Below are 16,129 nucleotides of genomic sequence, written 5' to 3' on the forward strand. Positions count from 1 at the left end.
AAACAAAAAAACGACCCCCCCCACAAACCCAATCCCGCACCCCTGTAGGGAATTTGAGGAGTTTGGAGTTGCTACCTTTCCGTGGCGGCGCTTACGACTTGATCCAAGAAACTTCCTGTTCAATGCTAATTGCCTGTCATTCCTTTTTTTAAACTTTCTAACCATGTTTGAGGCCAATAATTAGTCTTGAAATGGTTGATTTCATCCAAAACAGTCAATTTCCTGCTGGATTTTGTACCCTAAATTTTACCCAATAACTTTTTGAAGATTGGATTGGATAACTTTATTCATCCCGTATTCGGGAAATTTCATTGTCACAGTAGCAAGAGGGTGAGGATGCTGGAATAGGAAAGGCATTTTAGACATAAATAGTATAATAATGTTCATAATGGCCACCTATGATGGATTTGGCCCAAAATGGCTGATTTTTTTTTTCATTCATTTTCTCTGCTGGGTATCTTCACGAGGCTCGCGGAGGTGCTGGACAATCACTGGGCACAGTGAGACCAATCACACGGAATCTGGACAATTTGGAGTACCGCAGCACCTGGAAAAAAACCACACAGGCACGGGGGATAGCACGCCAACTCCACGTAGGAAGATCGGAACCCACTGGGGAATCGAATCTCAGAACACTGAGGCGCACATGCTAACCACGCGCCTACCAATCTCCAACCGTGCCACTGTTCATTTTCATATTTTTATCGTATATCCACTCAAGTTCATTGGAAAGCGGCGTCCGAGCCTGGTTTTCGATTCTTTCGACTTCTCAGCTAGCCGGCGCCTGCGGTTAGCGCACCTGGCTAATAAAGTTCGGCGGCATCCCACCGGAGTTAGCGTCGCCGTCTTTGTCGGCGTTAGCTTTGTGGGGTGCGAGGAACGGTAGCCCGCTAGCGCTCGCGTAAAGCTCACACCTTAAGAGACGCCGTGGCGACGGGCGCTCCCACGCTCGCCGGCGTTTAGCCGCCTTGTTAACGACGCGCTTTGCGCCCCCCTCTGGTCCAAACACTGGGCCGCTTACATTATCACCTGGCCTTTCTCTCCACGCACGGGGACCCTAGGCGGACTTTTCGAGCTCGTGCTAGGCCGACCGCCAATGTGAGCGAAGGTTAGCTCCTAGCGCGCCGGTGGATGCGTCATATTTTTGGGGTCTATGAATAGCACAGGCTATACGCCATGTAAAAACAGTCTAGCACACAATTTTTCTGCATGCTAACGTAGCATAAAAAGTATAAAAATGTGTGCGGCCCATTCATGCCCGTTAAAAACTGAAAACTTCCTGTCTTGTTTCCAGGTTGTTGCGGTCACCGGTGAACAAAGTGGACTCGGCAATTTTCCAGCTTTGGGTGCACAAACCTGAGGTACGCCAATGTACACTTCTTTATACAAGTAAAACAAGTACAGCCATTCTTCTACTTACAAATGCCTCTAGGTATGACATTTTCAGGCTAGGTTAATATGCAGATGGTAATGGTAGTTATTTATGTCTGTTTCTTACATCTTTCATACAAAAGTGGGACAATTTGATCATTTTTAAAGGGTTTAGTTGGTAGTTGTGTGAGGACCGTGGAACGAATGAGAGAATTTACATATAAAGTACACTTCTACTTACGACATTTTCAAGTTGGATACAAAGTTCTGGAACGAATTCATTTTGTAAGTAGATGTACAACTGTATGATCACTCGGACAAAGAATAAGCAATTTTTCACCTTCAAACATAATATTTGGTATTTTGTAGGCTTATTTTACGTGTTTGAAAAATGTCACCATCTCAGGCGTGAAGGTAGGTTGAAGGTCCGAACATTTTCTCGTCCTGGCTCAGCTGCCACACTCTGACTCACATTCAGGCACGTACCAACGCATTCATCCATGTACAGTATGCATGCATGTATGCTAGCCCTTAACCTCCTAAAAGAGAGAAGAAGGGCGACCAGAAAATCAGCCGCTACCTGAAACGCAACCGACACACAGTGGGGGGGGCGGCTGCACTCCGCCTAAAAGAACGAAAGCGTTTTCCAGATAAAAGTTTCAAGTATTTTAAGACAGTCTTTGCATCAGATTGGGACTTTCTCATGTCATATTTTGACTCTCACATGATCTCTGAAGGTTGAACGCTTGCCCGTACTTTGACTTACTGAAGCTACCCACAATGCATCGGTGGTGGTGCTGTTGCTACGATGAGCAGGTGTCTTCCGATTGACATTTCAAGAGCGCGCAGTTGTCCATTTCCGAGTAAACGTGTCTTCGCGTGGCGTACGCCGACTGAATGTATTTATACGGCCGGCCTTTTCTACTCTTCGCGACGACCCTTGAACCTACCGCCGGCACCCCCTCTCCTCCCCTCCTGCCACCCACCTACCAGCGGTCTACGCTAATCCCTCCCACCTGCTTGGTGGCAGAATGTCAAGTTAAATTTACAAGCGCCTTTGGACAAGTTTTAATTTAGGACTGCCACTTCGGCGTTCGTTTTCGCTCAAAGTAACAATGCGTATTCAACACGTATTAAATAAGGGTGAATATAAATAAAATTTCTACGAGATCGATTGAACTCAATCGTCAATATGGCCGCTTTATCGAAATGCTTTTCAAAATCTGTTCCTCGTTTAAATATCTAGCAATTAGTCACAAACGACATCATTTATTTTTATTGATACATTGGAACAGTTATGGATTGATTTTTCTCCTTGACAAGATCGAATTAGCGTGTAAAAATTGGCGATGGAAAACCATTTTGCGTTTTGTCATCTGCCTCTCGTCGCCACTTGTTGTGTGTGAACATTTGTTGAGTGGAAAATGGTCTCCAAAGCCCCTCCACTCACCTTACGTCGTGACAACATTTAGCACGATGCGACAAAACACCCTCCCCACCCTGCGCAGCCCGCGTACTCAGGCCCCCGGCTCGCCCATTTGCCCAGCTCGGCCGCCCGTTTTTGGACGAAGTCGTTGTGCGCCGCCAAACGGCCTTCGACAGATGGTCCGAGTGGTATTTGTTTTTTTGGAACGACGCTGAGAGAGAGCGAGCGAGCGAGCGAGCCCCGCTAGCTACGAGCCGATGTGACAAAATGCAAAGTGGAATTCGCCGAGCCAGAATTGTCCCTCAGAAGGAGCATGTGAGCGCTCGGATGGCGGTCCGGGCGAGCTCGGCCGACAGCTGTGATGTTTATAGGCCGGCTTCGATGACAGTCCGGCTCGGTGGGGTGAGGGAGCGGGAGGAGGGGGGGTTGCGGGGGTGGGCACGAGGGGCTCGGCTGTTTTCAGACAGGAATTAGGTTTGTCATCAGATTCTAAAATCCGGCTGATTTATGACGTTTCCATTCGTCTCTTCCGTTTGACCCCGGGCGGCAAAGGCAACGACCCAGCGGGGAAAGACGGACGTTTGCGCAAATTGTTTGTTTGTTTACTTTCGGGAATTTCAGCACAAAGCGTCCGAGACAGCTGACGGGTTCGCTTACTCGCCGAACCAACACGTTCTAGGCCAAAACGTAACGATTTTACGCCCGGTTGATTAAAATCGTCGAGCGTGTCTCGCTATCGTGACTTCCGATGCGTAAGGAATGGGATTTATGAAATCCTAGTTGTCGACTGGTCTCCGACAGACGGTCGCTGAGTGCTAAATGTTTTCTGGTTGGCAGCAAAGCTAGAGCGTAGTGTAGTGCGACTGTTTTTTTCTGTCAATAAGTCACAAACTTGTTGAAAAATGTCACCTTGCGTGGGCGGAGACCTTTCAGGACGCTAAATTGTTTATCATTATGGTTACTTTGACTCATCGCTTGATTGATTCTGTTAGATTGCGATTTTCAGTGATTATTATGCTATTTTGTCTGGTTTGTTCAAATACTATGAATGGTTGGTTTATCATTTTCGGTTGGGTTTGTGCATTTTGTTGGTTGTTCCCAAGGTCACATTTTGTTATTTTGAATTTTTTTTCTATTTGATTGGTGGCTTTCTTTATCGTTGGATGATTTATGTTTTTCTAAATAGTTTTGGTTTGTTTTAGTACTTTGAAACTTTGGTTTGTTGCTTTAGTACTTCGGAAAACTGGTCAGTTGGTTTACTTTGATTTGACTTTGGTGGCTTGTCTAATCATTTTGGACCTTTTGTTGTTTTGGTTTTGGAAGTCGCATCCATTTTTTTGCATGACACTTAATATAATTGGTTGCTTCTGTGGAGTTTATCATTTGGCAAGAACACACCATTTTTAAGGGCAATCAATCATGGCATCCGGACCTTTAATCTCTCGTTTGGTGTCTTTAACCGAGGCCACAACAAAGCTAGGACATCGCAAAGCTAGTCGCTTCCTTAACTTTGTAAATTCCCCAATCGCAAACACCGAAAGCATTTAAACAAAGTCGCAAATCACGCCACGTAGCCTCGAAGACAGCCAAAAGCATGACGATCATAAAACCCGACATGACACACGCATGTACACACGCCAGACACGGCATGTCACATCAATGTGGTCCACGTTCGCACTTTAATGGCGGCGAGCAAGCCTGGCATGGACGCTCGGTGGCGGCCACGGTGGACGAAGTCAGTGGGCACATCTCAATTTTTTTTTATGAGCTGAAATGTTTGCTTGACTGTTGCAACGTGAGAAGGTCTAATGAAACGTTATGATAGACACACGCACACACAAATACACACAAAGTTGGTTTTGACTTGGGCTGCTCTGGATAGTCAAGTGGAACATTCCGGCAGGAGACTCCATTTCACCCGCTTGGCTCACATCTGCTTTAATGGCCTGAGCTGAGCTGAGCGCCGGCTAACGTTACACACGCACATAGTACGCAAACACCGTGACTTTTCCATGGTCAGTCGTCGTTTTTTGCTCGTGCGCCACTTCAAAGAAATTGAAGGACTAAAGTCAGCTAATTTGGTTGTTTTTTTTCCTCGAATGTACTCCTTGTTTTTTGGTCTGATTCCATTTTTGTGGCTTAAATTAATTAGTTTTTTTGCCTCACCTCCATTTTGTTGGCCAATTACATTTTTTTTTTGTCAAACTCCATTTAATGGACCTGCTCGAAGACTTTAGTGTCACTCCTTTTAGTATAAATGTGCAGGGTTTTTTTGCTCGAACATACTCCTTGTTTTTTGGTCTGATTCCATTTTAGTGGCCTAAATCAGTTCAGTTTTTTGCCTCACCTCCATTTTGTTGACCAATTCCAATTATTATTATTATTTTTGGTCAAACTCCATTTAATGGACCTGCTCGAAGACTTTTTAGTGTCACTCCTTCTTTTATTATAAATTTGCGTTTTTTTTTGCTCGAACATACTCCTTGTTTTTTGGTATGATTCCATTTTTGTGGCCTAAATCAGTTTAGTTTTTTTCCTCACCTCCATTTTGTTGGCCAATTCCAATTTTTGTTGTTGTTTTTTTGGTAAAACTCCATTTAATGGACCTGCTCGAAGACTTTTTAGTGTCACTCCTTTTATTATAAATTTGCGTTTTTTTTTTGCTCGAACGTACTCCTTGTTTTTTGGTCTGATTCAATTTTTGTGGGCTAAATCAATTTATTTTTGGGTCTGATTGTATTTTTTTGGGCTAAATCAATGTCTTTTTTCCTCACCTTCATTTTGTTGGCCAATTCCATTTATTTTTTATTTTTTTTTGGTTAAACTCCATTTAATGGGCCTGCTTGAAGACTTTTTAGTGTCACTCATTTTTTGATTGCTAATTACAATTTTTTGGCCTTCCACATTTTTCCCATATTTGAAATAGAAATCTTTTAATTGCTAAATACAGTTTTTTGGCCTTACTTTTGGCCTACATATTTTCCCATATTTGAAATTAACAGACATGAAAGTCATTTGAATTGACGGTGATAGATTTCCAATGAATTTTGATTGAGACAGACGCAGCAATTCATGCCGTTACGCCAAGTCAAAATGCTCCAAAATTGTTATTATAATCAATCAAATCAAAAGCCGTCATTGTCATCATACGTATAACAAAATTGGTAAATAATCGGAATTGGAAATAATCTTCGTTAATCTAAAAGTATCTTCCCCTTTGAGGATGCTAAGTATTTTATAAAAGATTTGGCGCCCTGCACCATGTTTTGAGGAAAAATCTGACCTGACTAAAAGAATAGCCCATGTTTTTCTGGAGAAAAAAAAACCTATTTTGGTTTTGACATTGTTTGTTTCATGCGAAAATGCGTTTGATGTCTTCCGCTAGGAGGAAAAGCGTTTGACGCCCCTACGTCCTCCTAACTTTAGTCATCAAAAGGCGGCGGGGGGCCCGCTACCCCGGCTAGCCTCGCCGCCTCACCTTGACACGTGTCCAAACGCTAAAACAAAGCCATTTGTCAACATGCGATTTCAACATTCCGACAGTATGGCGCGAATGTTCCGTGGAAATAACTCGGCGTCAGATCTGTCGGATGAAACGTTGGCCCAAGACATACCTGTCAACTTATACATTATTATATTATATATAACAACTTTTGTAAGGGATTGTTTTTAAGTACGTTCTTTGTAAAAACCGATCTGCTTTTACCCATTTGGGCTCTAATCCGGATCGTCTCGGTCACTTTTAACAGACAAAAACGTCATCTTCGACTGCTAATATTATCCTTCCCCTTTTCCGCATTTTCACTACATAAATATAGCGTGTCAGCAAGCAATGTAGTGACATCCAGTCAAGCTGTCAGCATCATACAGCAACATCTACTAATGGTCTCTCTCTACCCTTTTGCTTTTTTGGGTGTTTTTGCAAGTAGTGCTGGAATAGGAATAAATAGCATTTTAGACAGTGAAACATTGCACGCAGATTTGGTTTTTTCAGGCCTTGGCGGGTGTCTTGTTAAACACGGCAACACTTTTAGGGTTTTTTGGGTTGAATATTGAGCAGTGGAAAGGAGACAAAGATTTTTTCTTGTAATGGGGATGCGTCTGGGCTGGATTTCATTGCGACTGGATTTCATTTGGATAATTTGTGACTTGACACGACGTGGCTTGGGACCCGACTCAACTTGCCCACAACAGGAAAGACTCGGTCGGGATTTGCTTAATACTCGAACCGAATGACTTGCAAATTTATCGTGCCTTGGAATCGAAGAACTTGTAGTAATGGTCTGGCATCATCCGATGCTTTTTGGTAGGCCAACAGCAGCAAACTTCGTCAAGCTTAAAAAAAAAAAAAAAAAAAAAATCAATCTAAAATTCAGTGAGTTGGTTTTCTGAAAAAGACTTTCTCCTGAAATTAAACACAATGAATCAGCTCATCTTTTCTTTCTGAAAATCTGGCAGACACGAATTCAGTTGACTTTTTTTCCTTGGAAAAACACCAATCGCTTTTCATTCTCATCATTTAAAAAGGTTTGCTAGCCGACACGGTCGCGGTCGGATGCTGTCGTCTTCCAAACAAGTGAGCTGGACCGAAAAGCCGCTGATGGCTTCATTCTTTTTTTTTTTTCTTTCCATGCGTGCTTCTATATTTGCGTCCTTTATTGCTAACCCGACTTATAAAACTGCATTGGTAAGTTTACAAGTGTTTTCCCGATGTCCCGTTATGTCAGCGTTCTGTCATCGACGGTAGAGAAGTGACGGTGTCAATTAAAGCGACAGCTGCGCGGTGTCCCCGAAAACCCCCGCGGACCGCCGCCTCGGCCCACCCGTCTCGTTAGCAATGTTGCTAATTCAATGCTTTAAGATAGCTTTACGTCTTCTCTGACACCATGTCGTTTAGTCAAAAGTCGTAATGTTCCACAAGTGGAAGACAAAAATTCTTTCGCCTTTTCTGCTACGTCGTCATTAAATAATAATTAAACAATCAAAGACTTGATTGGGGATATCAGAATGTTTATTATATTATATATTTTATATGCTGCTGATTAGGTGATTGGACAGTTTAGGAGGATCTAGGCAAGGAAGATAATCTTTAAAACCTCCAGACTACTGTGCGGTAACCTCAGTCTCAGTCTGCAGGTCCCCACCTTGTGGACTTCCTGTGGCTCCAGTTTTTTTTACCTAGATCTACAATGTCTTCTGTGTCTTGCTACTGCAACCAAGAAATTTCCCAAATATGGGATTGTTAGAATTATTATGGAATATTCTATATGTGTTGTAAGCATTTTTCAATAAGTAATAAGGCTATAAACCAATTCATGGAACCATGGACACTTTTCCTCCACATCGTCTCCTCAAGGCCCCACAGCTCGAGGACACATTGTTTTCACACACGCTTTTCGGCAGAACACAACGGGACTGTTTTGACGGGACTCCAGCAGAAGATGGCGATAATCGCATTATTGTTTGAAAATACGGCTTTGCTTTGTTTACCTTGAAAGCATTCCTCACACTGTTGTTTTTCTAACCAGCGAGGGTGTTATTGTACTGATTACATAACCATGTTTTTCGAGTGTCGCGATTAAATACAATGATTCAGTTACTGCAATTCAGAATGCACTGTGGACTAAGACGGCGTCGCATTGCATCTCCTTGCAAGTTGTAGGCAGAGTTTGTTGAAAGATGTTTTTCCTTTTTTAATTAAATATTACTAATAATGATTTAAAAGGTTTGAATCATTATTCCAACAGGGATGAAATAAAGTTCTAATCTAATCTAATGACATTGTTTCTTAGGTCTCTGCAAAAGTATGTTTAATAACAGTAACAGATTAGGAATGTTTATCAATGTTAGCTTTCACTCAGGAGCGTAAGCTAACTGGTAATGCTAACCAAGACACACAAAAAATAAAAAATAAAATGAGCATACGCAAGTTAGTTTACTTTTTGGTAGAAGTAAATTGGCATGTTTTCATATTTTGCATGTCAATTATTTAAAATTATTTATGAAAGCAGTTGATGTCAGAAGTCACTCTTCACTTATTGGCTGCATTAAAATGGATTGAAAAATAATGAAATATCTCTTGTCGTCCTCACAGCCTCGTTATAAGCATGGACAGGCTGGGAAAAAAACAACAACAATTGAGAACACAGAAGGAACTATGCCCGCATTTATCGTCACGGTGAGTAAAAAAAACAACAACCCAAAAACCTCAAATCAACATCTGCTCGCACAAACGTGTAATTGCGCTCGCGGCTGCAGGAAAAGGCGCTAAAGCGGACAAATCCGCCATGACGGCCAAACGAGGGCCGAGACCGAAAGGAACGCGAGAAAGAAAACGGCTAACGACGAGGACAGGGGACGATGGGGACGTGGACGGGACGGGGCTCGGATTTCCCCGCTCGCAAGACGCCTCGGACATTTGTCTTCATTTTTCACGCCGGCTTAGGGTGCGGCCCCCTTGGCTGGAAATAGTTCCGCTTGGGTTTCAGGCCTTCGGAAACATACGGCGCTCCCACCGCATGTGTTTATTGGAGCGGGCCGCCGCCTTCTATTTTTTGCCCGAGACCCGAGCCGACGTACGACGTCGCCTTCCTCTGCGGCTCCTGCCGTTTATGTTCCTAAGCGTTGGTTGGGGTAAAATGGGAGATGTTTTGGGGTTTTTGGGATTGGAGAGAAGGCCACGCGTTTTGGATAGCTACCGAACGTCGTCGGTAATTGGACCGGTCTTCGGTTCGACTCTAAAACTCGAGTACATTGATGAGCTAAATGATGGTCAAATAGGATTCGGTACTTTCAAAGTATTCATTTGTTACATATTATCCTCACAAGGGTTGCTGACGTTATGCAACAAGAGAAAAATAGATCAAAAACGCACTTTCACCCTTTTTGACAGTTATACTTCTTACTAACACACAGTTGTTGTTTTTGATTTATCCGTTTTTGACCTTGATTTGTGCTCGGAATTGGCCTGATTTTTTGTTGTTGTTGCCTTTTTTCATTTGTCCGTGACTTTGTTTTTGTTTTAACTATTTTTTTTGTGTTGCCACTCATTTGTTATGGCGCCCTCAGATGCTCTTTTGCCAGGAACAGAGGCACCCTGGCACCTGCCCAGGTAAAAAAATATCTAAGAAATGCACTCCTATGACTTTCTCCAAAGTCTATTTTCAATTTCTGAGCTCCACCGCGTAAAGGGATAAGATTAGCCTGACAGGTTTCTAGGAAGATTAAGGACTTTGGACCATACAACCTTTTTAGAAATACAGCCAGTGAGTGCAAATATGTCGTATTTTGTATTTTGTGTGGGAAAAAGTCTTCTTTAAAAAATGCTTCATGACTTTTTTTTTTAGATTTTCCTGCAGGAATTTTCTCAAAAAGGAGCAAATCCGTCCGAAAATATTCTTGAAATGATCCATGGGGGCGGAGCTCTTTCTGCTAATTTTAGGAGTAAATCTGAGAGAGAAAAATGAGAAGGAAATTGGACAGCTGCAATGAAGCAAAAGAGGCAAATTTGGATTTGCGGCCAAATCTGGTGAAGCGTGGCCGCCCGCTCACGGGACGGGATGTCCCGTCTTTTCCCCGAAGCCGCGCCGTGCCGTGCCGTGGCGTGCCGTGGCGATTCCTGACGGAATAACTCTGAGACCTCCCGGGTGTCAATGTGTTCACATTGTCGAGCCCCACATATGACACCTGTGCTCTTATACACACACCCGCACACACACAATGACAAGCGCTTTATTTTTGGCTTGCGCTCACTTGGCTGCTGTTCATTTATTGGCAAGACATATGTGTTAGTTGCTCCAAATTCTGTCCATTTTTTTTGTTGCTGGACATCCTTTTGGAGACTTTCATTTATTATGTATTTGTGTTTTTTTTATTTGAACCCCTTCATGCACACATTATGGTTTTTTTTCAACTTGCAGCCCAGAATCCAACAAGGCGTATATATATATATATTTATATATATATATATATATATATATATATATATATATATATATATATATATATATATATATATATATATATATATATATATATATATATATATATATATGTATGTATGTATGTATGTATATATATATATATATGTATGTATATATATATGTATATATGTATGTATATATATATATGTATATATATATGTATATATATATATGTATATATATATGTATATATATATGTATATATATATATATATATATATATATATATATATATATATGTATATATATATATGTATGTATTTGTATTTGTATGTAAATGTATGTGTATATATGTATGTATGTGTGTGTATATATGTATGTGTGTGTATATGTATAAGTATACATATACACATGCATACATATATATGTATTTGTATTTGTATGTATGTGTATATATGTGTGTGTGTATATATGTATGTATGTGTGTATGTGTGTATGTGTGTGTGTATATGTATAAGTATACATATACACATGCACATACATATATGCATACATATATATATATATATATATATATATATATATATTCCCATTTAAATAATAGATATAAAATGAAAAGCAGACATAAGTAATTAGAAAATATCAATAGTAATGCAATTTATTTTTAATCCCCTTTTAAACAAATAGTAATAAAAACATGCATTCCCAAAAATAAATATAGCATTTTCCACAGTATTTTTTTTTTTTTGCAAGTAATATGAGGAAGGAATAATTAAATAAATGAATATTTATATTGAAATGTCTAACCCTCTTTTTTTGTTATTGTTGCTTGTTTTGCAGGTCTTCTGTCCATATTCCAAAGACGGGCAATCTTACTCGTTTGGATCTTTTTTGAGGTAATTTGAACACTCCTAAAAAAAACTTGATGTATATTTTTGTCACAATATCTGGCAAACAAGCAGCCAACTTTTCTGAAATGTTTTCAATTAGGTTCAAAAGCGACTTTTTGATTGGCGGGCGGCTATTGGGGAACAATTTAGACTGGCAGCTAATTGCAATCATCATTTGGCCACAAAAAGCAGCTTTTAATCAATGAAAATCAAGAGCCCTCATTAATCTATTACTCCTATTAGTGATGTCATGGCAAATGACGTCACATGCAACGGACCATCACGCACTGGAAAAAATACATTTTTCCAGCTCAAATTGGCCTTATTAATCGTGGTGCTCCACCATGACCGCATTCCTAGGCAATAGGGGGCGCTACACTAACAGCAATCACTGAATGGCCAGTTCAGCCAATGAGAGAAAGGGCAATAAGTCCGGGTACTTACTATATTTTTGTTTTCAAATTTAATGCACGTAAAATGTGCAAAGGAAAGTTGGATTTGCAATTTTTTTAGTTCTTTTTTCACCCTATAAAGCAAAAACAAATACCATGTCATATTGTCACGAAACTAATACGAATAGTGTACTTTGAAATGACGGCTAGTTCTGATTTATGACGTTTTGGAAGTAACTGAGCCTGCAAATGCGCACATAAAATATAAAACCATAACACGACATAAAACCAAAAGTTTATGGCGCTGCAGGTGGTGCAGGGTGTTGTTCTTCTCACCCTCTAAAACGGGGACGGGCGACCCGCCGCCAAAAGCGCCATCTGTCGCCTAGACGTCGCTAAAAGCTACTCGGAATCACGCGGGAATAAATCATTTGACGGGAATAAATCATCCGTTGGGGATCTCTTCTTTTCACCATGACTTTTTTAGGTCTAGTACCAAGTTTTTAAGTTTCTAAGTCGAACTGTCCTCAAAGAGCTGATTTAAAAAAAAATAAAAAAATTAGGTTCTCACTGATGGCTGTCGTATTTTATGGACTATAAGGATAACCTTATAGTTTGACTGGGACTGTAAAACTCAGTGTTTTGTATTTAGTCGTTTTTTCTACATTTTACTATTTTTACTTTCATCTGTTCTTGGTATCGGATCAAATTTAAAATTTGCCCTTCCCAAAAGTACGATTTATACTCCAAGTGACATTGTTATTTGGCTGCTGCAACTTAATCGTCTGAAAAATACGCTACAATCTTTTTTTTTCCTGATTTCCTGAATTTTTTTTTCAGGCTTCTTAAGACGTTCCGGCGTAACTTTTCCGTTCCGGACAAAAGCTTGATCCGATCCGGTTGTTCCCGTGAGAATGTCACAGGACGGCTCGAGCTCGGAGCTTAGCCGTCTTACAGCTGCGACGTCGGTAGCCAAGGAAGGGTACCCCTTCGGCACTTGGAAGAAAGCCCCCCCCCGATCCCCCCCCTGGCCTGATTGACAGGTGTCTGCCGATCCCCCGGCTTTGCGCCGGAGATCCCGGGGTCCTCGCTTGGCTCATCGATAGCATTCATTACTCCCGAGCTGAACGCGACAGGTGCTAAGGCCTGAAAACCTCAGTCCCCCAACAAATTGAAATTTATTGCACCCCACCCCCCCAAACCCCCTCCTCCTTAATTAGCTGAGCCGGAACATAAGACACAGGCACGAAAGCTCGCAGCCCATAAAACAACACTTTGATGTTCGTGTCTTCAGAATCGTCCAATGCTTAAAAAATAGACAAAAATCCAATACAATTTGAATCATTTGTAAATTAAAAACAATCAGTTAACGAGTAAAAATATGCTTGCGATTAATGACACTGAACACAATCATGCCCAAATTTTTTTATTTTCAACCTTACAGAAAATTCAATTAAAGTACCAACCATTCAATGAATAAAGTTTAATTTAATCTAATGTAATTATCCACCCTCAGTCCAAGTTTGCTTTAGCAATGCCATTCTAGTAGCTTCACGCTATCATATAATGAAAAATCCATTGACGAGCTAATAGATAGCATTGGAAGGTCACATATAGTATTTAATATTTTTACCCGAAAGCGGCAGAGCAACACAAATGGAAAAACAAAATGACAATACCATACAAGATAGTATATTCTACGATAGAAACATGCAGTAATGCAGTTTACGGAATCATTTCAGATATTTGCAAAAGTCTTTTTGGCTTGCTTCTTGAGTGTTTTTTTTATTCCTATATTTTCAGTGTCATTTTTCCCTCGCTTACTCGGCACATCTTGCGCGCCGTGAAAGCATTTGTCGTCGTCGTCGAAACGCCTTTGAACTCCAAATTTCAACCCGTCTGACTGATTTTTGCGCCTCTTTTGCCACATTCTTGTCCCGCGGCCCTAAAACGGCACACCTAATAAAATTATTTCAAATGAAGTTAACGCTGGACCTTGGGAACCTTTTCACCTTTCTGTCATCTAGGACGACCTCCAAACATCTTCAGGTGGCCTCGGCGGCTTTGACGGGTGCCCGGTTACCTCCTGCGCCGGACCCAGTGTGTGGATTAGATTAGATGATTGGATTAGGTACGGCCACATCACACACACACACACACACATACACACACAGCCATGCACACACGTTTGCTGGAGGCCACATGATGGTCGGAGGGAGATTTGAGAAGGCTTATCCCAGAACAGATAGAGTGGCAGAGCACAGCTGTGCTGAAATGGTTTATGTGGGCATGCACACACACACACAAACACACACATGGACACACACTCACTCACACAAATGCTTGAGTGTAAAATTGATTTGCACATTTGGCTGTGACCTCCACGGAATGATGTCAAGCGGTCAAGGATTCCCCAAAAGTGGCTTCCCGTCTTCCAAAAAGTGCAATGTGAGGTCAATAAATGACCTGATTCTTGAATACGTTCAATTTGCGCCATCGCATCCCTATCTGACCTATCTTCCCTTTTCTTTTCTTTTAGTTACTGGTGCTCCCCAAGTGTGCCCAGATGATTTCCTCAGGTAAGAATAATGATATCATTGAATGAAGAAGGCCTTATGTTGTTTTGGGGTTTTTTTCAAAATCGCAATGGTCGTTTCAAAGTGCAGTTATTGGGGTTATCTTGGGCAAGAGTTTGCAGCTCTTACGGTAGTTTTGACGGAGTACCCGGACAGTTCATGGACACGGCGGGGGCGGCCCACTTTCATGTCCACCAAAAGGGAAGACGGCCTCCGTCCCGGCCGGGCTGATATCGTTAGCAGACGCGGGCGTCATTACGCCGCCGTAAATATCCCGCTGACGTTTATCGTCCTCCAGGGGGCTCAAAGCGCTAAAGCCGTCCGATCCCGCTTGATCCTTTTGTCAAAGAGCGAGATAGCCACGGAGACCCGGTCGCGATGGACCCCGTCGGGCCCCGTCGGGCCCCGGGCCGGCGTGAGAACCGGCCAATCCCACGCCAGTTGTTCGTACTGGGAAGAAATGCTTTGTTTTGAATACAAAATGATTTCTGTTATCTTTAGACATTTTTGGCTCATCATTCAAAACAAGGTATCTTCTTCGTTGAGAATATGTATCTTTCTTGTTTTAAATCTGGCATTTTTTTCTTGAATAATAAATGTGACTGGCAAGAAAAAAAAAGTTTAGCCGAAAACAAGAATTTAAATATCAATATTAAAAAGAACAACTAAAATATCTCACCAAAGCAAAAGGGTCCTTCTTTTATAGGATAACTTAAGGCCAAAGGTCAGAAAGGTCAAGGCCTTTGTCAATTATTCTTTGGTCGGAATGTCCCCCCCAAAACATTTTTAAATACATTTTTAACAATAATTTAAACAATATTAACAAGAACAACTCAAATATCTCACCAAAGCAAAAGGCTGCTTTTTTTTTATAGGCCAAAGGTCAAAAAGGTCAAGGCCTTTGTCAATTCTTCTTTGGTCAGAATGTCCCCCCAATTTTTTTTAAATACATTTCTCAAATATTTAAACAATATTAAAAAGAAAAACTAAATTATCTCACCAAAGCAAAAGCGTCACTTAAAGCATAACAAAAGCCAAAGGTCACAAAGGTCAAGGCCTTTGTCAATTATTCCTCGGGTGGGCGTGTCCCAATTTTTTTTTTTTTATTAATTTCTCTTGATTTAGTACCTTGTAGCAAAGGATTGTAATTTCCCTGAAATGACGCTGGCCTCCACAAAGAGAGCCATTTTGGATTCCGGTTTGAACTTTGCTTGCAGGCCGCTCGGAACCAAATAAAGCGGACAGACGAGACGTGAAAACCAAACGGCCCGTTGAAAATAGACGTCCGGCGTGGTGTTGTTAGCGCGGACGGTTTTGTGTGTCAGGTGTTTATGTGGCGACAACGCCGTGCCTCGCGCTGCTCTGGCGCTCATCCTCGTCTTCGTCTTCACCTCCCTTTCTAGGTTTGTGTGAGGGTTGACTGTTGTCTTCCCAATTGGCAACTTTCTCACTTTCAACCTGTGCAATAAGCCATTGAAAATGCCAAGACTTCCAAGGGCATTCAAAAACAGACCATAAAGTAAGGTAAGTTTTCATTTTAAAAAAATTGACA

This window comes from Stigmatopora argus, chromosome 13 (genome assembly GCF_051989625.1).
Source record: "Stigmatopora argus isolate UIUO_Sarg chromosome 13, RoL_Sarg_1.0, whole genome shotgun sequence".
NCBI lineage: Eukaryota > Metazoa > Chordata > Actinopteri > Syngnathiformes > Syngnathidae > Stigmatopora > Stigmatopora argus.